The following is a 27,216-nucleotide window of genomic DNA, read 5'->3' on the forward strand; positions in this document are numbered from 1 at the left end:
AATCCTGCTCTCCATGGCCCTTTCTCCCCTTAGTACTGCTTCCATTTCCTGGCCCCATTGCTTCATCACTGGGGCCATCTGGGCACATAGGTGGCCCTCCAGCTCAGTGGTTCTCTGTTGTATGGTGGCTGTTCTGGACTCCAACTGGGCTACTTTCTCACTCAGCTAATCGAATTTGCCTTCCAGGAATGTCATAGATTTTTCGATTTGTCCCAGTGCAGTCATCACCGGGTCTCTCGAGGGCACAGATGGTCTCAATGAATCAGGATTGGTCGGACCCGGTTTACCTGATGGGCCGCGAGGAGAAAAAAAACTCAGATTCCTCTCCTTTATCCTTCTTCTTACTTTTCCCAGATGCCATCACTGGGCAATATTTGAAAATGCCCTTTTCAAGAACTGCAGGGCACTGGGTCCCAGATCTTTAAGTAGGAGGCATTAAGATGGTCCACTTCCATCTGAGTTGCATGAAATACCAACAAGACTTCAGGTCAGGCAGAGACCCCAGTAAAGACCCCACATGATTTTTCTAGCAAGTTCTTTCGTCTCTTGCAAATCATAGAGGTACCCATGGTTGGTAAGCTGTAATCACGCCTACAATGGCCCAACGTGGTGAATCTCCCACTCACCATACTGAGAAGGAGTCAGACAGTGTAGGCGAGATCAGCAGTGAAGAGTCAAGCATTTCTGCCCACAGTTAAGATGGCCGCCTACGTTCCTGCTGCACCATATAAACTTCCAGTCTGGATTACGTTAGCGTCCTCCGCGATGTACTATGGGGAGGACCTCACTGGAGCAGCCCTATCAGAAAACCAGAAATTCAATGCCTTTGGTTGAGCGCAGTGCCACAAAGCCCGGGCTTGGACTAACATCCAGTGCACCACACCTTGCCTTTAGCCACCAGTGACCACCGGTATTCTGTTGTGACACAGTAAGCTTGCTAGCGCCGACCAACTCCACCTTCAGTCGTTCTACCTCCAGCACCTTAGGCCCGCTCTGCCAATGCAGCCTCATTTTATGCCACGAGGGACGTGGTCTCTCATGGAATAGCTGCTCTGCGGTTTGGATCCATTCCGCTCTCTTTCCCCTCGTTGTCTGGCTCACCGCAGAGTCAGTGCTCCTTCACTGGGTCAGTTTTAGCCCTGTTTGGGTGGTCTAACAGGATTCCTCGGCCCACTCCTCTAAGGAGCCTGGAAACAGTGTGGCCATCTTGGTTAGCCGCCAAGCCACGAGCCCTTCAACTTTAAAAAAAGAAAAAAAAAGAAACGGCATGTACAATTTTGATTCTGATTAACAGAGTCAACTATCTATTAAACTTTGTGCACCACTCCTCCCCTCAAGCAGCACAATTAGTAGTCAACAACTGATACCATTTTTATTTTTTTTAATTGTAACACAGATTGTTTGGTACATTCTAAAAATGCCTTATGATTCCAGACTGCTACAAATAAAGTCTTTCTTCTATTTTCAATGAACACACACCAATCAGATGTTTGATGGAAGGACACTGTAGCAGTCTCCACCTATCAAGTGTTTCTTATACAGAGCTTTCAGCTGTTTCTTGTGCAGCAGTTGTACCTTTATTTGCCACAGAGTATGTTAATTGTGACAAAATATTTAGCTGAGAGCAGCTAAAGGATCTGAATAATTACAGGAACAACTTAACTTTAGCAATATTCTAGATTCTTGTAGGGGAAAATAAAATGAACTCTCAAACAGGGTTGTACTGGGACAAGAAATAGGCCCGGACACCCAAGAAAAAGTGGCCCATGCCTCGCCTTACGACCCTTGACCTCTGATGGCATCACCAGAAGTGATGTCATTTGACCCCACCCGAAAGTGACATCCCGGGAAGTGATGAAACACGACCTTTCACCCCTTGACAAAACAGGAAGTGGCATCAACATTGTTCCTAATTACACTACGATAAATATGGTTATGATTTCACTAATGTGATATACATTTCATACAAGAATGGATCACCTTATGTATCATTAATATCTGTGTGTATAGATCCATGTTGTCAAATTACTGTGAATGCAAGCAGACGTCCAAGGCCAAATGATATGTTATTGTATAGCACTTACGCTTAAGCTCTTTTTTTATAGAACAAATATGCACACAATATCACCCATCCTGTGTTGGTACTCATTTATCGACCTCAGATAGATAAAGGGCCGAGATGGCCTTGCTTGGATTCGAATCTGCAACCTGCAGATCACACACACATCGCAACAGCGAGTGCTCAACCCACTGAGCTATTATATCAGCTATAGTAAAATGAGCAATTACTCTGTAGTGGTACCATTAAACTGGTAACTGAGATTTAACAGCGCACCAGTTAAGTTCATCTGCAGGTCTGGTGCAAAGATGGCTGCATGCTGCAGCAGCATGTGAATGATGCATGCATCATAATTTATGATGCACCCATCCTGCATGCAAATCAATCATCAAAACAAGGTAACATGTGTTACCTTGCTTTGATGAATTGTGCTGTTGCAGGTGCTTTTTGTTTGTTAAAAAAAATACATTCAAACCGGACCAGGCAGGGGCCGAAAGCGGTACCCAGGGACTACACACGATTTCGGCCCCACCACGTGTCGAGTGGCAAATGGGCCAAATCTACCCTACTCTCAAACTGTGAAGCCCAAAAGTATCCTTCAATTTAAAATCTTTCACAATTCCTGTTAATAAGGGGCTGATTTGTCCAGTGACTCAAACCTCCTTAATCTCGTTCTGCATTTTCTGAATTACAGATATTAAAATCCCTCACTGCAGTCAATCCTCTTCGAGTCAGTAAAGATGATTTAAAATCTGGAAAACGAGCATATGTATTAGTTTTATCTGGTGCCAAATTAATATTAATTAAAGACAAGTCCTTTTAAAATGGAAGTTCATGTTTGGCATTCTCCCCTTGTCTAGTGTTACAGATTTTGAGGACACAATTTTCACGGCTTCCTTAATGCAAGCAGCATCCGTTTCTAGTCGGAAGTGGCAATGGCGCTTAAGCATTTATTTTTGCACGTCTACTATTTAGAGGCCCATTCATGGGTGTGACAGATCCGACAGAAACAACCTCACTACTTCCACGTGACAGACCCGACAGAAACACCCTTCCGACTTCCACGTGACAGATTCAACAGAAAACTCCTCACTATTTCCACGTGACAGATCTGACAGAAACACCCCGACTGCTTCCACGTGACGGATCTGACAGAAACACCCTGACTGCTTCCACGTGACGGATCCGACAGAAACACCCTTGCGACTTCCAAGTAACAGATTCAACAGAAAACTCCTGACTGCTTCCACGTGACGGATCTGACAGAAACACCTTGACTGCTTCCATGTGACAGATCTGACAGAAACATCCCGACTGCTTCCATGTGACGGATCTGACAGAAACACCCTGACTGCTTCCACGTGACGGATCTGACAGAAACACCCCGACTGCTTCCACATGACGGATCTGACAGAAACACCCTGACTGCTTCCACGTGACAGATCCGACAGAAACACCCTTACGACTTCCATGTAACAGATTCAACAGAAAACTCCTGACTGCTTCCACGTGACGGATCTGACAGAAAGACCCTGACTGATTCCACGTGATGGATCCGACAGAAACACCCCGACTGCTTCCACATGACGGATCTGACAGAAACACCCCGACTGCTTCCACGTGATGGATCTGACAGAAACATCCTGACTGCTTCCACATGACGGATCCGACAGAAACACCCTTCCAACTTCCATGTAACAGATTGAACAGAAAACTCCTGACTGCTTCCACGTGACGGATCTGACAGAAACACCCTGACTGCTTCCACGTGACAGATCTGGCAGAAACACCCCGACTGCTTCCACGTGATGGATCTGACAGAAACACCCTGACTGCTTCCACGTGACGGATCCGACAGAAACACCCTTCCGACTTCCATGTAACAGATTCAACAGAAAACTCCTGACTGCTTCCACGTGACGGATCTGACAGAAACACCCCGACTGCTTCCACGTGATGGATCCGACAGAAACACCCCGACTGCTGCCACATGACGGATCTGACAGAAACACACTGACTGCTTCCACATGACGGATCTGACAGAAACACCCTGACTGCTTTCACTTGACAGATCTGACAGAAACACCATGACTGCTTCCACGTGTCGGATCTGACAGAAACACCCTGACTGCTTCCACATGACGGATCTGACAGAAACACCATGACTGCTTCCACGTGACGGATCTGACAGAAACACCCTGACTGCTTCCACGTGACGAATCTGACAGAAACACCATGACTGCTTCCACGTTGCAGATTCAGCAGAGATCCCCTGACTACTTCCACGTGACAAATCCGACAGAAACATCCTGACTACTTCATGTGACGGATCCAACAGAAACACCTTGACTGCTTCCACGTGACAGATCTGACAAAAACACCCTGACTGCTTCCACTTGACAGATCTGACAGAAACACCTTGACTGCTTCCACTTGACAGATCTGACAGAAACACCATGACTGCTTCCACTTGACAAATCTGACAGAAACAACCTGACTATTTCATGTGACGGATCCAACAGAAACCCCCCGACTGCTTCCACGTGACGGATCTGACAGAAACACCCTGACTGCTTCCATGTGACGGATCTGACAGAAACACCCCGACTGCTTCCACGTGACGGATCTGACAGAAACACCCTGACTGCTTCCACGTGACGGATCCAACAGAAACACCCTTCCAACTTCCATGTAACAGATTCAACAGAAAACTCCTGACTGCTTCCACGTGACGAATCTGACAGAAACACCATGACTGCTTCCACGTTGCAGATTCAGCAGAGATCCCCTGACTATTTCCACGTGACAAATCTGACAGAAACAACCTGACTACTTCATGTGACGGATCCAACAGTAACCTCCTGACTGCTTCGAAGTTACAGATCTGACAGAAACACTCTGGCTGCTTCCACGTGAGGGATTGAACAGAAACCCCCTGACTACTTTCATGTGATGGATCCAACAGAAACCTCCTGACTGTTTCCACGTAATGGATCCGACGGAAACACCCTGACTGCTTCCACGTGACGGACTCAACAGAAACCCCCTGACTACTTTCACATGACGGATTCAACGAAACCCCCTGACTACTTCCATGGGATGTATCCAACAGAAGCCCCCTGACTGCTTCCACGTGAAGGATCAGACATAAACCCCTGACTGCTTCCACGTGACAGATCTGACAGAAACCCCTGACTGCTTCCACGTGACAGATCTGACAGAAACCCATGATTGCTTTCATGTGACTGATCTGACAGAAACACCCAGACTGCTTCCACTTGACGACATGTCCTGGATTTCACAAAGAACTTGTAATTGTAATTGGTTATTTATAACATGCTTAATACCCAAAGGTTTCTAAGCGCAGACCCGGTGATCGAACCTGCGTTGCTCCGCGCCGTCTTGCTTCCAAGTCGAGTGTGTTACCCCATAGCTATCCTCTTGAGAACTGACGGAGACCCTTTAAGAGGACACAGTATTTTAAGAAGTGGTGGGGTGGGCTTACGGCAAAGGAGAGAACTGATTCCTCCCGCTCTTTTTAATGAGAATGTGCTGTAATATTTATGGTGCGTTTCTTGCACAATGCACCACTTTACAAGAGCAACATATAACCAAATTGAATCAAAGCACAGTTTGTGGATAATGGTGTGATGTCTTAATTGGAAGTCAGAGCATGACAGCAAAGTTAATTTGTTGTTGGGTAGCATTTTCTACTGGATGCTTGCTATTTGGCATTGATTTACACACACACACACACACACACACAAACACACATGCATTCACACCGCCACCCTCCCCCCCCCCCCGCCCAGCAGTGGCCACTTAAAGACTCAGCTGAAAGACAACATCATCATGGAAGCCCTGTTACTTTCTCATCCGCTTTGGTGAATCTACTACAGTTGCGCCAGCTGGCGAGAGAGCTCTAGAATCTTGATTCTAAGTGTTTCTTTTGTTTCCATGCTGCTTGGTACATTGATGTTTTTTTTTCTCACTTTCGTGCTGCGTTACAGCCCCTCCCCTTGCCCTCGAAACAGCTGCTTCACTAGGCAGAGACTGGCTTGCATTCTAACTTAAGCCTGACCATGTTATGGTTTATTCAATAATGTTTCTATTTAGTATAGACGTTTTCCTCGCACGTGACAAGTTTGAGCTGCAGCATGGAACAATATTATTTCAGAAAATGCGTGCTATCTGTGTTTTCCATGAGTGACCATTTTGAGCTGCAGCTTTCTGAGGGTATTTGTATTTATTAAATTTATAGAGCGCTTTACACCAAAGTGCTTTACATTGCAACAACAGGAATACATTTGAATAAATTGGAAGCGTAATTTCAAAACATGAGACAAACTATCAAAAACAATATGTAGAACAATTTACCAAGGACTGGAAAAGAGAACAGATTCAGAGTAAGAGGGAAGTAATGAGGTTAACAGGATGGGGGAACAGGATGGGGAATGAAGAACATGAGATTTCAAGGATGAATAGAAGGAGGGATAAGAGGCAATGGAGCGGATAGAGAGAGGAAGAGAGTTCCAGTGTGCTGATTGAATCTCTGTACTATATTGACAGGAAATGTAACGGCACTATATCTCCACCCGTGGGCTGTACTAGATGTTTATGGTACGTAAGCCAAAATAAACGATCTGAGCGAAGAAAGGGCATTAAGATGCTGGCCATTAACAAGCCTGTATAGTCTGCAGGTGAGAACTGCGAAAACTCAAACTTCTGCCATTGAACGCACTCCAAATGGTCTGCGTTTTGGAGCTTGTGTCCACACAACAGACACATTGAAGTCAGCAAAAGTGGGATGCAATGGGAAGGCAAACTCTTTGTGAAAAGTTGGAAGCCCATTTTCTATTTCCATGGCAGCAGGTGTTGACGTGAGACGGTAGTGCAGCATGAAAAAAGGGGTCATCAGCAGAGATGGAGATGTTGAGAAGATGGGGCTGTGTGGGCCCAGGTGATAGGGGCACCATAGTATACACCAGGTTAAGGGTCCGAGCGGGAAGTGTGAGGAGCCAATAAGAAGGCTCAGAATGCAGGCCAATACTGATGAGTAAAGCCTACAATCCCATCTGATTGGCTATGGCACACACCTTTGGTGCTCATTTATCCTACAGATTAGTGCTTTTGCAAGAATGTATACATGCTTCCATTACATTTTCTAAAGTTGCTGGGGGGATGGGGTGTGGGCAGCTGCGGCGTGCAACACTTTTGATAAATTCATGTCATTGTATCGGGGATAGGGAGGTTATATCGTGGAAGAATTCTTCGAATACGAATTCGACACATTTTTTAAAAATCGAATTTAGCCGAAAAATATATGTGTGGGGTGGGCAATTCTGATAATTAGGACAGGGGGAAGTGGTTGGGGGCTGCGGGAGGTCTCCCTCTTTATATATTTGAAGCCAAATTGAATTAAAGAAAAACGAAATTCGCCGAAATCGTATTCGAAGAATTGTTTTCGATGTAACCACATAGCACCATATGTTGCACTGAACAAGCTTTTCTAAACTGGAATGAAATGGTATTCATAGCACTATATATGAAACTGTGCAACGCTACATCGGCCATGTAAAGTCTCACATCAGTGTTTATCCACTCGGCCCTTTTTAATACTTCCTGTGTGAAAAAGTAACGCGATTTACCGGATGGAAGCAGCCGTGTGCGTTCCAAACACCAGGGCTTTATGGGTGTGCAAATGAGACCGCCTTAGTCTTAACCCCTTAACTGCCAGGCTATTATGCAAGTCTATGCAAAAAGGAAAAGCATACTCGCCCTTGGCACTTAAGACAAATCTGCACGAACAAGCATTGGCAAAGCTGAGAGGTCTGGCTTTGCACATGTAGAGGATAAGTCTCCTTTGTCCCGGGGGCTTAACAAAAATATCCTACTCTCTCCCTTTACAAGGCCTGACCTATTGGCTTTGCCAATGCTTGTTCTATTGATGTTCGCCCTTAGAGAGTACACAGTTGATCACGAGCCACTCTGGACACAGTCGGCTGTGCTGCTTTAGGGGAATGTTACTGAATATGATGCTTCCTCTTTGGGATCCATCCTGTGGTCCAGAGGGAGTTGTGGCTGACAAGGCGCTAGTTATTTTTCCTTTATCCCCCGTGGGATGTGCGCTTAATACAGCAGTTTTTCTGAGGCCCAATAAGAGGATGCAATTGCTTTCCCTATAGGAGATTTACACTCGTGGAGGTGGTCGAGTGGATTAAGAATTGTTGTCAATCGGGAGGATAGCCCAGGGGCAACGCGCTTGCCCTGAAAGCAAGATTACGCAGAGCAGCATAGATTCAAGCCTGGGTTCACGCTTGGAAACCTTTGGGTATTATAAATAACCGTGTTATAAATAGCGCATTATAAATAACCAATAACAATCGTTTAATGAGTAATTGACAAAGCGTCTCTGGCTTTCATGTTGTATGACCTCCAGCTGGGCCTCACGCCTAATAAATGGATAGTGTAAGGGTTAAGCGCTCGTATCGGACGTGGGGGGAAATCTGCCCTTCACAAGTTCGTATTCCAGTGGCGCCAAACTCAGCCTTTCATCCTTCTGAGGTCGATTAGTGAGGACCACACACACCCGTGGGTAATAATAAGCAGCACTCAGATGTATGAGGGTTCGTAGCGCTATGTAAATGCAAATTATTATTATTGTGCCCTGAGGCCCTTGGGCGAGTTGGCGCGTTACCAAAAATGTTAATAAATATTATTATTATTATATAATAACCTAATATTCTATTATTATGATAAGGCGCACACGTTGGTTACATCGCTTGTGGTTGCTTTTGCTTGTTGAGTCTCAGGAGTTAGGCTACTCTGTGAGCGGCATAGTTGGTATGCGTATAGTGTCTTTGAACATGGAGGTTGACAGTGGAGTGCTGGAGCTTCCTCCATCTTGCAGCATCCATCTGGACTCAGCATGGGGGCCTCTTGGTATGGGGCTCATTGGGCGCCACCTCATTAGTGGTGAGTTTCCGATAATGGACTTGCAGGGAGTTCTCCTATCCAGCCTTCTTGTGTGGGTTGGTATGTCTGGCCGTGGGCAGTGACTGGTCCTGATTGACAATGGAGGAAGTGATGGAGGAGAGGAGGACTTCCGAAGCATTCACCAGCAGGCAATAAGTAGGCAGTGGCGTCCTTAGGAACAATTTAGCATGCTAGGACATCAAGGTGCGATGTCTAGGGAGGCTGATGCACGGGAGCAACATGGCAGCAGGACACGCGGTAGCAAATCCCAGTGGTAGACTTGCGGAGCACTATGGTATAAGGCAGAAAGTAGAAGGTTGAGCAGGTTAGTGAGGAGCGCAGACAACCAAGCCATATACGTACCATTCAGAGTTCATAAAACGGTCCGGAGCTCATAGCACGGTCCGATTTCACTCTGTTGCTAGGTCGGGCTGGGTGACGCCCCCGAGCTTCTATTCATGGCTACAACCAAAAGACTATAGCCCCACAAGCCCCCACACACCCCTTAGCAACGCCTCTGCCTTTTATTGTTCATAGCCCTGTTCTGGCTTAACAGCACCTTTTCAGAGCTATGAAAGCGCTGTGGTTTCCGTCTTCTCCTGCTTCACGACTCTTCACTGGGTTCTCCGAGCTTCAGGACACGGCACTTCAGGGTTCACTTTTCCCATCATTTTGGAGGTTCACATCATTTCTTCATGGTTCGCTTCATTTACTGGGTTCACTTCATATTCTAAGTGCCCTCACGTTTAGGGTTCACATCATTGTTGGGGGTTCACTCTCTTCATGCTTCGCAGTACCTATCAGCAATCCCAGTGACTTTAGGGGTTACCTCTCCTTCGAATGACCCAGTGCCTTCAGGGGTCCAGAACTTCCAGGAATCACAGCTCCTTCTGGGGGTCCAATCCTTTCTGATTGCAGCCGGTGACTCCCTCCTGAGTCCACAGGGCTTCTTTTGATATCCCTACACTTGCTCGCCTATTGGTCAGGATTGTCCATGTCCAATGATTGGTGTTCTTGCCATTATACCCACCTTCTTAACTCTGAGACCTCGGGCTACACCTCGGTCATGTGATATGAGTAGCTAAGATGATAAACGCCTGGCGACCATTTTGCTTTTCTCACAGCTCGCGGACAGTGCAGTGGGTTCCTCCTATATGTCAGAGTGTCTTCACGTCCACCCTCTCGTCATAATCAATCAATTCCTTTATTTCGACCCTGGTGGATCATAAAAGTCACACACAGAGACAATGTTATCGGTGCAACACAGGTAAAATGTGTTTACGCACACCTAGTAGAATTCAATTTAAAAGGTAGAGACATTCAAATATAAATGTAAAAGGCCCCGTTAAGGGTCCTATGCCAATGAATCTCTTGCCGGTGAAGCTAAGAATGGGAATCTCCTGTTCCAAGCCCACAACAAAAAAGGCCCAATACAATGACATCGCACTTTGTCCCGGGGCCATTTTTACTCTTCTCACCTGCAATTGCCTAAATAGTGGTTAGAGCCAGTTTCTCCTGATGTTGGCATAGGCTGGCAGAACAGGATAATGTGCACAGTGCTCTCTTCTTCATTATGACAGAGGGGACAAATTGCTGGATCACTTGCGTTCCAGGTGTGCTTTAGACTAGCCAATGGTAATATACCCATACGCAATTTCATACATAGGGCTTTCTTTAACTTCCCCTGCATTCTATCCAGATAACCTTCGAGGTCCGGGGCAATTTTCCTTGATAGATAGGGGGCCAAACTGCCTGAACGTGTCAGCTTTGCTCTTGACTCTCTCTCCCATCTAGCTGCAGTAACCTTTTTAAATAACACTTTGCAATTTGCTGGAATAGATTCAGGGGGCAGCCAGCATCCTTCCAACCCCATTGCAGCCAACTCCTTTCTTATGACTCAAGCCCAGTATAGATCATGCCCTCCCGGGTGACTCAAAACGTCCCTAATCACCCTTCTATAGTGATACAAATTACCATTTGGCCATACTCTGGCCCATAGGGATACTGTAATTGTAATTGGTTATTTATAACGCGCGTAATACCCAGAGGTAAGCGCAGACCCGGGGATGAAACCTGTGTTGCACCGCTTTGCCTTGTTTCCAAGGCAAGCGCGTTGCCCGTGAGCTATCCTCCCAAGACACCATCAATACTGGCTTTGTTTTACAGACAAAGCCAATGCCCTGTAAACCCATTTCCCACAAAACCTGGATGTTTGGCGCTTTTGCCAGCTGCACTAGTATGGACTTGAGAAATGTCATCTCTGCCACCTGTAATATACCTAAATTGCTCAGGCCCCAGAGCTAAGCCCCGTAGAGGGCTGCCTGCCGTACCTGGCTCATATAGATCTGTGAGATCATACTAATCGGGCCTGCCACATGGGTCTGCGTGAATCTAAGTACAGCCCAACCTCTCTTGGTCAGTTTTAGGCCTCCTCTATAGTACCACCATTCAGACAAACTTTGAGCCCGGGGATTTTCCTGGCCCTTTTTTTGCTGAATACCATTGACTGTGTTTTTTTGCATATTAGTTGCGGGCCCATTTTCCTTACAAAAACTTTCGAAGGTTGTCAGTTGTCTTTGGAGACCCTGGGGCCCCGTGAGAGGAGAACTGCATCGTCCGAAAATAGGAGGCTGGGTATTGGCCCGCATTCAAGGGATGGGGCATCGTTCTGCTCGCCCACCAGGCGGTCAATAACCCCATTAATGAACTGACAAAACAGGATGGACGCAAGGGCACAACCCTGTCTAACACCCACATCAATATGTATTTTTGCAGATGTTTTGCCGTCTGGTGAGTGCCTAATTGTCGCCCCATTGTTGCTATTGAGTGACTGTATACCTCTTAAAATACCCATTGGGATACCCTGGTTAATTGGCACATTCCACAATTTCGCTCTGGGTACATTGTCAAATGCAGTCTTCAAGTCTACGAATACTGCGTATATGTTCATTGATTTTAGTGCCACATACTTGTCCAGGATCAACTACAGTCTCAGTATTTGATCCACTGTGCTGATACGGCACTGGAAGCCGGCCTGCAGATGACGCAAAGCCGCCACCACCGCGCTTCATGCCATTAAGTGCCCAAGGACTGCCTTGGCAAACACTTTGCCCCCTGCATCCAGAAGGGAGATGGGTCTGTAATCAGATGGATAGCCCCCCATCCCCTTTCTTAAAGATCGGAACCAGGATTGCTGGAGTCCATGAATCAGGGACCCTGTTGGCTGCCAGTAAGACATTGTATAACTTGTGCAAGTATGGGAGCCATATGGCCACCTCTTGCGTGTACCACTCTGCCGGGACTGTAACCAGGGCATGGTGCTTTCCTCCGTTCCTGTGATAATAGGGCAGCCTCGATATCACGTGTGGTCAGCACGAGGGGGGCAGTGTCCCCCTTCCCAGACCCTCCAGAGGCAGCGCCGTGATCCAAGCAAGAGGCCTGGCTTGCTGCCTTGTATAGGTGGCCGCTGAGATGCTTTCCATTGCTTGATTCCGGCTGCTGCTCTTTCCTGCTTCTAAGAGGTGCCAAAAACATCTAGAGTTGCCAGACTTAGAGACCCTCAGAAGGTTGTCCCAGAGTTGTTCCGGGTATGCTGCCTTCTTGACCTTGAGGAGGTTGTGGTACAGTGCCCTTGCGGCAGTCAGGGTCAATGTGCCCTGCTCCCCCTGTCCCTTGGTCAGCTCGATCAACGCCCTTTTAGCGGCCCGGCTCTCACTGTCATACCATAGAGTGATACGATCCGCCCTTCTAGGGATCTGGGACCATGGTCGACTCATACTTTTCCCTATGGCACTCATAATTCCTTCATGCACTTGAAGGAGTTTGTCAGCCTTATTAAGCTCACTGCTATAGAAAAGTTCAAGGAGAGGCAGAAAGCTTGGGTATATCCCTGGTAATTTAGTTTCTTGGTCTAACAGGTGCCACTTAATGGAGCATATGGCACTGCCCCTAGGCTTGGTAAGGGTCTTTTTTCCTCCCATATGCCTCCTCCTTGCACCAAATAGTGAACCTAGTACAGAGACTAGGATGGGATTGTGGTCACTTTCTGGCCTCTTTAGCACGCACAAATCTTGTAGATGACCCCAGGATTCCACATTCGCCAGGATGTAATCAATTAGGCTGCACTTAGGGTGCATAGCAAAGGTTATACTTGCTGGGCAGTCACTTGGGAATCTATCATTACAAGCCCTAAGACCCAGCTGCAAGAAAAATCTTGCTACTTCCTCGGCAGGTCCCTAAAGTAACTTTAAAAAATATTATATTTAAGTACCATCCTAAACATTGTAATGCAAGACCTCAACACAACCAGACAATAAAAAAACACTCCTCTAAGGAAAAAGGCTCGGTCCACCTCTTTGCAAGGAAAACTTGACTTATTTTGCAAACAAAAAGGAAAAAGGTGACAGAAGGTGCGTAGAACCAAACGGACACGTAGCCCTCTGTTTGTTCAAAGCAAGTACAAGGTTTTTAAAATTGTCACTTATGACACAACCAGTATACAGTGTTATCCCCTCACCATCATTGGTTTAGACCTATATACGTACTGCTAGTCCCCTATAGTCCCTTTGCTGATTGGCCACATCCTAATTTACACCTGCCCACTAACATGTGGTCCACCTAGTCCGTCACCTTGGTTCCCAGCTACTGGATTGGCGAGTTACCTTGAATGCTACCCGCTCCATCGGCCTAGTCACATGGTGTACACCCGGTCCTTAGTATGGCCCTTTGTTATCCAGAGAAGCACCCTATTATTTCAGATGCACAGGCTCCAGTCATGCCTCGTTGGCATCACCTCTTGATCCTCGTATCACACACCACGGGATGTTCTGCTCCTCGCACCACCCTTATCAGTTGCCCAACCCCTGGCTGTCTCTCGAGGTCCAAATTAATGGGGCCGGCTCTATTTTCTAGCCGCCTGGCAGTTCAAATGGGATGGCCATTATTCCGTGGGAGGTGGGGGTGGGGCCTAGTGCCCTAAATCTAAACCAAGCATTTTAGCAGCTCGAGAACTCTAACCTGGCTCCAATGGGTTTGCCCTTCACGGCGGTTACAGCCCTACCTTTGGTCTGACGTTCACATTGCATTCTGGTTTTGCAGGACTACAGCTTGATACAATTAAACCAATATCTGTTTAGCGTGAATGTCACTATTCTCAGCTTCACTACTGGGGGTTGGGAAAGGGAAAATGATTAGAACTCTGCATAGCCAGGCCGCTTCAACTCCAACAGGGCATACAGCATGCTAGGCCTCCCTTCCATTATGGCGATGCTTCAGTATTTCCCGCACCCAGACCCTGCGTGTACATCAGTATTCTTTCACATCATATTATACTACGGCTATACAATATCACCCGTGCCCTATGCCTGGTCCAACCTGCACTTCTATGACTACTATAAAACAAGTGCATGTCTTATCCCCACTGGCGATCTCTCCCCCCCTGCAGCCGCGCACGTTCCCTATTTCCTGCGCTAATAGATTTTTCTGCGCCTCAATCATTAAGGCAGGCATGGAAGCTGTACGTGCATCTCAACAACATGCAGTATTTATTCCTCATCAAAATCCTAGGCAACGCTTTGGTATATTGACTACATTTCCCAGAATGCAGCGGGCAGTCTTTTTCACAATATCTTATAGACACTCTGGTACTTTCACTACATAACCCAGCATGCAGCATCACGTCTCGTGGATTTTTTGGGGGGAATTTCATGTCAGTACCCATAATGCACCGCTTTGGTCCAGTGCCACACATGAACGCTGCATCGTATTGCATTGCACACGCAAGCAGAGACAGTGGACACGATGTGTGTGTGGAACAATTCTCAGAACAATGACAACGAATTCAACAAAGCACTGTGACAACATTATAAAATGATGACATTATTTTTCATACCTTCTTTTGGTTTACTTTTATAGGCACAACGTCATTAGTGAGCCACACCCGCGGATTTTTGGCGCAAAGAAACAAAATGGCGGCCACATGACAGCAGAGTGCTCTTTCAACTCCAATGCTTTGTTGAAAATTGCAGAACACTTTCCCTTTGAAGAATGTATTTGCCATGAAAGCATACTTCGCATAGGCCCTGAAGTGAATGTGACATGCTTAGAAGTGCGAAAGCCACAGTCCTCTGGAAGTCTTTGTCACGTCACTTTAAGAGTCTGCAGGCGAATAGGAACAGGGGGGGCAAGCGAAGAAATAAGATCATTAGCGCGGGTATCTGGCGCGAGACTTCTGTTACCCGGGCCCATGAATTATTTCCGCCGACATTAATTAATTAGACCAGAAGTAGCAGACGCACTTCAAGAAGGCGGGCTCAGTTCAAATGAAATGGGGACGCACCTGCCGAGGCATCGGCGCTGTCAAGCGGCTAAGTGTCACCTGCGGGCTTCTGAGTGCTAGAGCGACCTAGCAACGCACTGTCCGCGGACCCGGACTTGCATATAGTGTGGGATGTTTGGGGCCCACTTCTTCAGGCATCTAAGGAGGGCCCCACATATCCTCCCTGCTGATGCTAGTCACTTTTTGCCCTCTTTCTAATGTTTTTTTTTTGTTGGGGGGGGGGAGGTATCCTGGAGCCAATGAGGAATAACCATCTCAAATTCTTCCTACACCTCCAGGCTATTCTGCTACTAGTGCGGCTGTTTTCCCCTCTCTGCCCTTCTCGTGTTTTCTTTTTCTTTTCTCTCCACTTACAGAGATTGTGGCTCATTACGAGTCGCGCGGGATCCGTGCCGGTAAAACCGGCCGGCTGCTGCCAGACCCATAGGGAATTATCGGTGCCGGACTTGTCGGAATTACCGGGGCATTACAACCCTGGTGGTCCGGTAAATCCGGCACCGGCAACTCTGTTACTCGCCATTTCCGTGGAGTCCCCATGGGAATGAGGACCGCATCAACACCGGCACCATGTGGTAATGGTGCCGGTGTTTCCGCAACGGTCTGCGGCAATGTGGCGTTACGCCCACCAGGTCAGATCTGGCGGGTGTAACGTTACCCGCCCGCATAAATCGTAGTTTGTCGTTCTGGAAAACTGTGCCGGTACAGTTTTACCAGCATCGTTCATTCCGGACCCCCAAACTTGTAATGAGGCCCATTTTCTTTTCTTTTTTAAACATCTTTCCTCTTTATGACATACCTGTCAACATGTCCCATACCATTATGGAGATGCTAGTTCAGTCCTGTATTAACTTTGCATTCTGTGACTTGTAGTACTGGGCTTATAATGGGAAAGGCAGAACTACAAGTCCCAGGATGTAAAGTTAAAATCAGGACTGGACTAGCATTTCAGAATGAAATAGGGCATGTTGGCATGTGTGTTGTGATTGGCTCTTTCTTGAACTGTTGCCCCTTCCTCATTATCCAAAAGTAGTACTAAATCAGAAAATTCGACACTGAAAATGTTCATCTGTTTTTTGATTTTTTTGTCCTTTTTTTGTTTTTGTAGCCTCTATACACTGGTTCCTATGATTTGATTAATTCTGATTTTCCTATTTTAAGATGATGTTACGGATCAACCTAGTCACTGGACACCAAAGAGAAATACGTGCCTTTTTAGGTCTGGCTGGATCAAGGTTGCCGTTTTTCTGATCTAATGCATACGCATCCCTCAGGGACGCTATTGCTAATCAACAGACTTGCTAAGCATAAAGTGCTTTGAATTGTTTAGCGGCATCTCAGCTTTACAGCGGTATTGGTGCCCGGATGTGTGCAACTGCAAGCTTGCAGAGGGTGCTGCGCACTGGTATCCCGCAGCTAAAACAATGTATATATCACTGGGTGCCTCCTGCAATACACTGGCTGTGTGAATGGCTTCGCATAGACTTGTCATTGGCGAAAGGGGAATTCCTTCTTGCTGTCAGATTTTATCCATCAGCAGGGGGCAGCCATGTCGAAATGGATTTGAAAACTGTACCTCAAATAGAAAAGGAAGAAAGACTGGGCTATTTTTGTTAGAAGGCACACACACCATGCATCTGGAACAATGCTACACCACGTCTAACCTGCAAGTCTGAATGCTTAACTCAACTGGGAACACCGTTGGTGGTGTAAGAACGCATTTTTTTGGAGTCCATCGGACTCAATAGGGCATTTTTGGCGCAATTACTGCGGCAGTAATTCCAGCGTAAAATGGGCGGAAAGTCGGCAGATTTACTTCCAGGCCAATCCTCCATCTATCCACCCAACTCATAGTTGGACAGCTACCAATGTGTCAAGGAGTGCTTTTGCAACATATGATATGATATGATATGGCATTTGTAACGCGCCTATACACAATTGTTTCAAGGCGCGACGAGGCAGGGAGGGGGGAAACAAGGGGAAGACAGACAATGATCCTACTAGGCCAGGTGTCATTCAGATCGCGCAAGTGCAGGGGTAGGGGGAAGGGAGAAAGTGCATGGGGAAGGGGAGGGGGGGGGAGTGCAGTACAAGGTAAGTAGAATAAAATAAAATAAATCAATAAAGAGGGCCAGCTGGTGGCAAGTGCAAGGTAAGTGCAGACAAGTGCTGGGAAGGGGGGGCTGTAGGGATACAGAGACAGTCCCGCAGTGCAGGGGTTGCCAGGGAGGCAGTGCAAGTGGAGAGTGGCTGGGCCCAGGACCGGGGTTGGTGAGAGTGGCCTAGTTGCAGATTCAGTGCAGTTTCAGCGAAGAATTAGCAGGGGAGAGGGAGAGAGAAAGCAGAAGCAAAGAGGAAGGTTTTGAGGTGCTTCCGGAACCGGAGATGGTTCTCCTCAAGTTTCAGGGAGGCAGGAAGGCTGTTCCAGAGGGAGGCCCCTGCTGCGGAGAGAGATCTACCCCCAGCTCCTAGCTTCGAGAAGCGGCTGACCCTGAGGGAGTTGGAGACAGATGAGCGAAGGGCTCGGGAAGGAAGATATTTAGGAAGAGAGAGTTGAAGGTATTTAGGCCCCAGAAGGCCTTGTGGACAATGCAGAGGGTTTTGAACTTTATCCTCGCAGCCACTGGGAGCCAGTGTAGAGATTTCAGTCCTGGAGAGATACGGTCCCTGGGCTTGAGGCCAAGGACACGTCTCGCAGTTCTGTTCTGGATGAGTTGCAGAGGGCGGAGAGTGGAGGCAGGCAGATTAAGATAGAGGCTGTTACAGTAGTCCAGCTTTGAGAGAACCAGGGCTCGGGAGACAGTGAGCTTCTGGGGGAAGGAGAGGAAGGGAAGAATACCTCTGAGGAGGTGCAGCTGGTAGTGTGACTTCTTAGAGACTTCAGATATATGAGGAGAGAAGGAGAGTGTGGAGTCGAAGATAACCCCGAGGTTTTTTGCCTTGCAGGTAGGAGCAGGAAGAGGGCCAAGAGAGGCCGGCCAGAGAGCTACAGGGAAGGAGGGGGTGGGTGTGCTTATGAGTAGAATCTCAGTCTTACTGGCATTAAGGCAGAGGTCATTGGCGGCACACCATTCCTGGATAGCAGACAGACAGTCAGAGATGAGGAAAGGAGAGGAGGAGGCCGAGGGTAGCCTGAAAATGAGCTGGGTATCGTCCGCATAGCACTGAAAGTTGGGGCAGAGAGCGGCGATGCGGTGGGCAAGGAGTGCCAGATACTGGTTGAACAGCCAGGGGGAAAGATTAGATCCCTGGGGGACACCACAGGTGGAGGAAAAGATGTCAGAGAGGAAGGACCCCAGTTGGACCTGGGAGGGTCGATTGGAGAGGAAAGAGGTCAGCCACGCCAGAGCCTGACCAGTGATACCCAGGTTATCAAGGAGACGGTTGAGCAGGATGGCATGGTTGACAGTGTCTCAAAACCTCCCGGTTTTGTTTTCAAAGTCCTATTTTGTATCAGACTATATTTTATAATGTATTTCATGCAATGCATGTCTTGACGACTTCTGCATTCACTTCGTCATTATATGGGGAAAACCCCTGAACCGCCCCTTCTTTTCTAACCCATAGTCTTTCACCTAACCCCTCCTTAAGAAGAAAAGGCAGGAAGAAGTAAAGGCATGAAGAAGTAAAGGCAGGTAGAAGTCAAGGCATGAAGAAGTAAAGGCATGAAGTAAATGCAGGAAGAAGTAAAGGCATGAAGAAGTAAAGGCAGGTAGAAGTCATGGCATGAAGAAGTAAAGGCATGAAGAAGTAAAGGCATGAAAAAGCAAATCATGAAGTAAATGCAGGAAGAAGTAAAGGCATGGAGAAGTAAAGGCAGGTAGAGGTCAAGGCATGAAAAAGTAAAGGCATGATGAAGTAAATGCAGGAAGAAGTAAAGGTAAGTGAAGGGGAGATACTGTTTCCCAGTGTGCCCCTTAGCCTCCCGCTGGCATTCTATTATCCGCCCCTTCCGGCCCCAAAAGCTGCCTTCACTACAGCGCCTGCATTCTGAGCCGCTGCTGCTTGCCACACCTCCATTCGCCTTGCTTCCGCTTACCTCTGCTGGGCTTGCAGGTTGCCCATGTACCCACACCTCCTTTTCATGTCCTCCGCCAGCGGCCTCCTCCTGCCGTCCCCAACTGCTTATTGTCCGCACAGTTCCCACTCCTTCGGGCACCAGAGGGGTCGTTTTGGGCTACATTGTTTCCCCGTTCACCCTCTAGCTGCTGCCTTCTTGGCCTGCACAATGCGGACCAGGGTACGTTTTTGGTGCGCCCCGTATGGCCACTAGATGGTGCTAATGGCGATAATTGCTTCAGTGGCCGGCTACATTGGGTGGTAATGACCAGCTTCCCATTGGTAAAGTGCTCACTTTACTCGGGTCATTACCTTGCGCCGGTGGGCTGTAACCGTACGGTACAGCCCTTGCCCGTCGTAATTATTGTCTACTTAAAGGGGATGTTGACAGGGCTGTAGATGTGTGACAAAATACATGCCCTCTTGAAGGACATGTCCATATTTAACTTAGCGCAGATATTTCAGTTATAGTGGATACTGATTTATATACTGGGGTTTTCTAAGGTGCTACTTGCGGACCCCTTCAAAACACAGAGGCGGGACTAGGTGGAGGCGAGTGAAAGAGGATGGAGGAAAAAGGTCCAAACTAAGGTGGTGTTCCTGGAAGTAGAAATCTCACACAAAGACATCTTCAGCAAACCTTTTTCATTTCCTACCCAGAGACCAAGGTCTGACGACACCCTGGTGGGGTCACAATACGCTACCTCTCGGACAAGTGCAGATGCCTCAAAACCACAAAGGTATTTGTAATTGGTTGTTTATAACGCGCTTACTATCCAGAGATTTCTCAGCGCAGACCCGTGGATCGAACCGATGTTGCTCCGCGTCGTCTTGCTTCCATGCCGAGCGTGTTGCCCCTGAGCTATCCTCCCGAGACTGGTGTTGGACATTGTATAAATGCTTGATAACAGAACAAAACGTAAGGGCTGCAATGTCTTTGATTGACACCATTATTATACTACAACTCCCATGAGCCCTTTGGAGCAAAGTCAATGGTTAGCGATCCTAGGAGTCCTAGTTCATACCCTCTGCCTAGCCACAGACTGCAGACCTCTGAATTATGGGATTACAATCCGGGATTTGCTGTGGTTGGCAAAACATACATTAATGTTGCTCTTTACAATATGTTTTTCTATGAAAGTGAAACTGGAATTGGTCAAATTGTTTGATATAATAAACATTTCTACTAGCGTACTGTTTCTTATAAGAACTACATGTTAAAATGCTAGAAACATAAAAGAATTGTATATGTTTTAACTTGGTCATCCTCTCGTCCTGTTCCACCAATGCATTCAAATTCATAAGGCCTCATTCCAAACTTGCCGGTTCCTGGCGGTAAACCGGCACGATACCGGAAAGGCTGTCATCGTTTCCGGCGCTCGTTCCAGTGGCATTGCCGCCGGATAACGAGTGCTGGAGGGAGTTAGTCACAGGACTCCATGAGAGGATTTGCTGTCATTACCGGCACCGGCAGGGCAAGGCTACGGTAACCCAGGTGACATACCGGCAAACCAGTAGTCAGGCAGTGCGATAAAGTACCACTATGCATCAATACCAGCACTTTTCTACCAGACCGCCCGACGTGTAATGAGGCTCATGTTTCGGAATGCTCCCGCTTACCCCTGCTGATAATTCTATGCACAAGTCTGCCTTGAACTCTCCTGTACACTTCTCTCTCGCAGCCATTTAGCTCTTATTAGCGTACGCGCCTTTCAAACCGAATTCGATTTGCCTGGTAGGACCTCAAACAGTGTATTGCTCATACATTTTAAACAGAAGATGCCTCAGATGCTTCACTGCAACGTATAATTAGAAATGTCGGCCTGGCTTTTATCTTTTTTTTTAAAGAGTTGACTGGTTCTCGGTTGAATTTCACCGCCATCCTACCAGTCAATTGCACTACTGTTTTGACGATTGGAGTCAAGATATCCGGCATCCGATCCGCCTTAGATTTCAACAGGGAATCTGCCGGACAATTCGTGGGTGTGTTTAGTCGAAGAACTATCAATGTCTCGTTGGGAAAGTTAGCGGAATCTATCATAAAATTACATTCTTGCCATGCGGTTCAGGGGTGGAATGCTGTATATTGGTTTAGTTGCTGGCAGTGGAAATAAGAGACCTACATTTTAGAACCCACCTTCAACTCTTCTTCCTTCCATGCATCGCCTCAACCCTCAGCAATGGAGAGTACCGCCGCATAGTTACCAGGCTGGGCCCTGTTTCCTGGAGTTCCAGCCTTGGCCTGAGAGAGTCATTGGTCAAACTGCAGAAAGCCTGCAGCCCAGCCATAGCCTTCTGTATGAACAGGACAATGCTATCTCTTACACACAGTGTTGCCTGAGCTTTGGGGTAAGCCTCCCAAATCCCCAGGACTCACCTGAGCTTCAGCGATAAATTCATTCATCTTTTAGAGCTTGCGTAATACGCAACGCGTGGGACCGGGATTCGAACCTGTATTGCTCTGTGTTGTCTTGCTTCCAATACAAACGCATTGCCTCTGAGCTATCCTCCCGGCCCACTCTGAAAACACCAATTCTTACATTCCAGAGGTCTGTTTGCTCCCTTGAGTTCATTGGGGAATCCCAGGTTCGGGTTGCCATGGATACTGAGATTATGCAATCAGACTTCCTTTCAGGTACATGCCCGATCCATGTCTGTTTCTTCAATGGCCAGCAGTATTCCCCGCAATCTGGACTGCCTCGCCGTTGGATGTGGATCAGTACTTTAAGTACTGAGAATTGAAGAGTACACTCATCAGGTAGAGGGACGGATGCAGCTCTCCTACACTGTATTTTTATGTGTAGTAGCGCCATCCAGTGGCTCCCTTGAGTTTGTGTTCAAATCATTAAGAGTCGAGAGAACACACTTGCATTGTTGACAAGGCCCCCTCTGAGGGATGAGGACAATGAGTGTTCGTTATCAAAGTGTTCGCCTCTACACTCCCAACAAAGTCCCATGTGCAGAGCTGGGTGATGGAACTGGGGTGTACCTGGAGATGGGTGCCACTAGCCACTCTGTGATGTGGACCCCAGGAGAAGTGTTATTTCATTCAAGGGTTGCCCCACACTGTGGTGATAATCCCTCCTACCAAGTGAGGATATAATATATCTATTTAACCAAAAAGAAGGGACACGTACATATTCAATCAACATCACATGTTACCCTCAGTATTAGAAACACTATCAGCAGCCACTTAGCAATTATGGGCTGTATATAATCTAATGAGACAATTACTCCCACTTCTCTAAAAGGTCAAATTTTAATTCATAGCACAAGTCTCAAAAGCATTAAAAAACATATACACCACATAAAAGTATACAATGTTAAAAAGTAGTTTTTCCACCACACAGAATGAAGTTCATGAATGCTTGAAACACAAAGGTAGTAGCAACTTAATTTACTCTTGCTTCCTACTACGTAAAAATAGCCCAACTTATATAAGTTTCTGTCCTTGATGTTGCAAATAACTGGACATTCTTCAGGGGCAGAAGTGTGTCTTGTGCTTTCTGTAGGATTTTCTGTTCTTTCCTTTACAATTCCAGTTCCTATAGCTGAGGGTACATACAAACATATACACATTACTACATGGGCATTGTTGGTTCATTTGATAAACCTAGCCATCCCTAATCACCACTAGGGTGTAACAAGTATACAATTCATAATATACCTGTTACGAAAACTTGTAGTCCTAACTGTTTACAAGTTCATAAACAATTACAATTATTGTTATACACCTACCACATGGTAAGGAGAGTTCGCCTATACCCAAATACACCTCCTAGGAACTCATAAGTCCCTCATCCCGCCACATGGACGGTATTACCATGAGTCTCATTAAAAAACTACCAAGGGGGAAGCATAAATGTGCGGTTTCAAACCTCACCTTGGTCACAAAGACTGGTCACTTCTCTCTCGAGGAAGACTATCATTTTTCTTTCTTTTTCTTTAGAGTGTACCACCTCCAATGTAGGTCACGTATCGGATTTTACCCCATCCATGGCTCTAAGACACAAGAAAAGGGTTCTAAGGGTTACTAGGATTAGGGGTGGGTAATCTATTTCCCCTATACGAGTATGTCAAGCCCCTTACCTCCATAAAATGGTATTCGCAGTGCCAGGGACGCAATTTTCAGGTCCAATTTCCAAATAAATTGTCCACTTTTCATTAAATGGATGGGTCAAGTTTCAATGCCTTGACTGTAACAAAACACAGACCCCTCTTAGATTAAGTCAGGATTCCCTCGACTGAATTAAAGGTGCAAGACCTCAGTTCCCTTCTAGGAGTCAAGCTTTCCTTTGTACCAGAACCAGTGTGTCTGTAGAATAACTCCTGAAGATCAGCACTCAGGAAGGTTTCCAAAATGCGATCGTATAAAAGCCTAGAAATGCTATTCTTGTCGCTGCCGTGCGCGTAGCGAAGACGTCATCACGTACGACGTAACGTGATGACGTCACGATAGTCCGCGTGTCGTAGCAGCGTCGTAGTCTAGGAGACGCATAAACAGGTGAAGGCTCACCGCGCAGGCTCATTCCCTATAGCAAAGCACTAATTTGTCTTAAAAAACCTTCATGAGGGACAAACCGGTTAAGGCTGAAAGAATGCCTAAAGACAAACAATTGTTTCTGAGCACTAGAAAACTAGGCACCTTCCCTTGTTTGGGGTGCACAGACTGCAACAATGTCATTAAAGGCGACGTGGTAACCCACCCTAGAAATGGCAAAAAAATTAAACTCAGAGATTACTCCACCTGCATGTCATCAGGAGTTGTATACCTGTTGAAATGCCCTTGTGGTAAAGTGTACGTGGGACAGACTAAAAGACCGATAAAATTGAGATTGACTGAACACAAGCCGAGTATAAGATTTAACAATCAACATTCGCCAGTGGCTCGCCACTTTAACTCCCAAAAGCATTCTATTGCACAACTGAAATTTCTGATACTTGAAGTGGTGAAATGTCCCACAAGAGGAGGTGACTTCCAATCTCTTTTATTACAAAGAGAAGCATACTGGATCGATACAATGGGTTCCCTACACCCATGGGGCCTTAATGAGGTTTTCTCCCTAAATTGTTTTTTGTGATCTCCTAATTTCTGATGATATGAAGATGCACCTGTTTAAAGAATTGATGTTACAGTTGTCCTCGCAATACTTGTGTCATTGTGGTGAAACATCTGTGACATGTGTGCCACTGACTATGTATATCCATTCCGAATATGTATATATTCATGTCTGACACTGATGATGTTCTTAACAAAACAAAAAATTGTTTATTATTATTTTCTTTATACATTGGTCTATTAGGATCTCTTGATTGTACATACCGGATAAAAAAATGCCCTTGTAAATAATGTATACCAAACACTCTTCGTGTGAACAATTCAAGTAATCATGTGTATGGCATATTTATAATCTTCTTTGAATTGTTCGTTAGATTAGCAAATCATTGTTAATACACTAGGGATACTACAATCTGTCCCTATAATTACGGTTAACACTTTGAGTACTCTTCTCCTTAATTGGCTGACCTCGCCGGTATGTACATTGCCATCTTTGTTCTTTATCTTATGTGTATCGGGTTACTAGTTCACCCTTTCCCTTAGTCTATCCATTTTTTTATCATGGTTCATGCATCAATACCTTATATCAAGAGTCTTCCATTTCTTTGATACATATTTTCTCTCCATTATGGAGTCAGAACTTTCCTTAGGTATCATTGTGTGACTACCATTTAGCACTCGATGGCCCCCCTTTCTCTTTCACATTTTCTGCTGACATTATTTACTTTAAGACCAGATATGATCTTTTCTTTTTGGCATATTTTTGTTTAATTACACGCCTATCACGTAGAGAATAGGGGAGCACCCCTATCTGGAACCTGTTCTAAGCCGTTTATGCTTTAGTTTTTCTCTTTATACCCCCAATATGGACGATTCCCTGCCTCCACACACAGAGTCCTCTTTCTATTACGAGCAACGTGCATTATTTAACTGCCTTTTAAAATGGCACGGCATGTTTCCATGGTTGCAGTGAATGACGCCGCCCGTCGATACAGACCTCGCAGAAAGCAGCCCCCTGAAGCTACAGGTACGCGCGCGCCTTTTCCATTACAAGGGACCCTCTACAAATTATGATACTTTGAGCCACTCTCTCTATTTTTGGTTTCTAGCTTCGTGAAATTGAAGATACGCTATCTCGCACTTAGTTGACAGTATTGAACATTCCTCGAGGAGTTCGGCTACTGCTGCCATTGCATCTGAATTGGACATTTAACATGTAAGCGGGTTTCGCCTTTACATTGTAGCAGCTCAGACTCTATTTCAATATGGATTAGTATGGGATGGGATCCTTTGATTAATTATTGGTTGTATACTACAGTTATTTCATAGATTGAGTGAGCGGGCCAGGCCGTTATTCACTTTCTTGAGACTGGAACTACAAGATATCTAATTTCATCTTTTTACCATCATCCGGCGGATTCTACCACCATTGACTACCTTAGAATGTATGCTCTTTGTATATCACTCTTTGGAATAGCGGATTCAGTATTTCCTTCACATTACGTTTTATTAGTTTTGTTACACTTTTTGTATCCCCGTTTCTTTAGGGTACATTCTCTGACTTTGAATCCAAGAGATGACCGCTTCTGCAAACATTGGACCATTCCCTGATGTATAGCAACCTTGCCGTTACTTTGATCATTATTTTGTTTACTACATCATGCACTCGACCACGCACCTTTGATGGTAATTATTTTTCTAATTAGATTTTTTTCTATTTTTCTACTGACTTTGACCCTGTTCTTCCATCTACATTTTCACCTCTACCATTGTTTCAGTTTGAAAGCCAACATGTGCTTGAACATCCTATTTGGTCCTCTTACATCCTTACATGGAAGAGGTTCATTGATGATATTTTTTGCATTTGGTGTGGCACACAAGATGATCTTAACTCATGCTTTGAATATCTCAATCACGTGCATCCAAGAATTAACTTCACCATAGAGATTGGTAATCCTTTTTTACATTTTCTAGATGTCAATTTGAGAATTACCGAAAACAAAATTACCGCATCTGTCTATCACAAACAATCCGATGCTAACAATTTATTGCATCATTCAACCTTTCACCCTAGGGCAATGCTTCAAAGCTTGCACTATAGTCAGATCCTACGACTCAAGAGAATAATTTCTGATCCGGAAGAACTTGACAAGGAATGTACTAACCTCATTGACACATTTCAGAATAGAGGTTATCCTTCAGAAGTTCTAGAAGTAGCAAAGCATAGAGCCTCGGAGATAACGCATACTGACCTCTTACAACCTAAAACACAGGTGAAAGATACTCCTCTTCTGTTTATATCTAAATTCTCAAGACAAAGCTTTCAAATCTCAAAAATCATTAAGAAACATTGGAATTTTTTACATAACGACCAAAAGCTTCTAAAGCTGTTCCCCACTCCACCTATGATGTGCTTTAAAAGAGGTAAAATATGAGGGACAAACTGGTTAAGGCTGAAAGAATTCCTAAAGACAAACGATTGTTTCTGAGCACTAGAAAACTAGGCACTTTCCCTTGTTTGGGGTGCACACACTGCAAAAATGTCATTAAAGGCCCACCCTAGAAATAGCAAAAACATTACACTCAGAGATTACTCCACCTGCATGTCATCAGGAGTTGTATATCTGTTGAAATGCCCTTGTGGCAAAGTGTACGTGGGACAGACTAAAAGACTGATAAAATTGAGATTGACTGAACACAAGCCGAGTATAAGATTTAACAATCAACATT

Source organism: Ambystoma mexicanum, chromosome 12 (genome assembly GCF_040938575.1).
Source record: "Ambystoma mexicanum isolate Mex_15411 chromosome 12, UKY_AmexF1_1, whole genome shotgun sequence".
Classification (NCBI taxonomy): Eukaryota; Metazoa; Chordata; class Amphibia; order Caudata; family Ambystomatidae; genus Ambystoma; species Ambystoma mexicanum.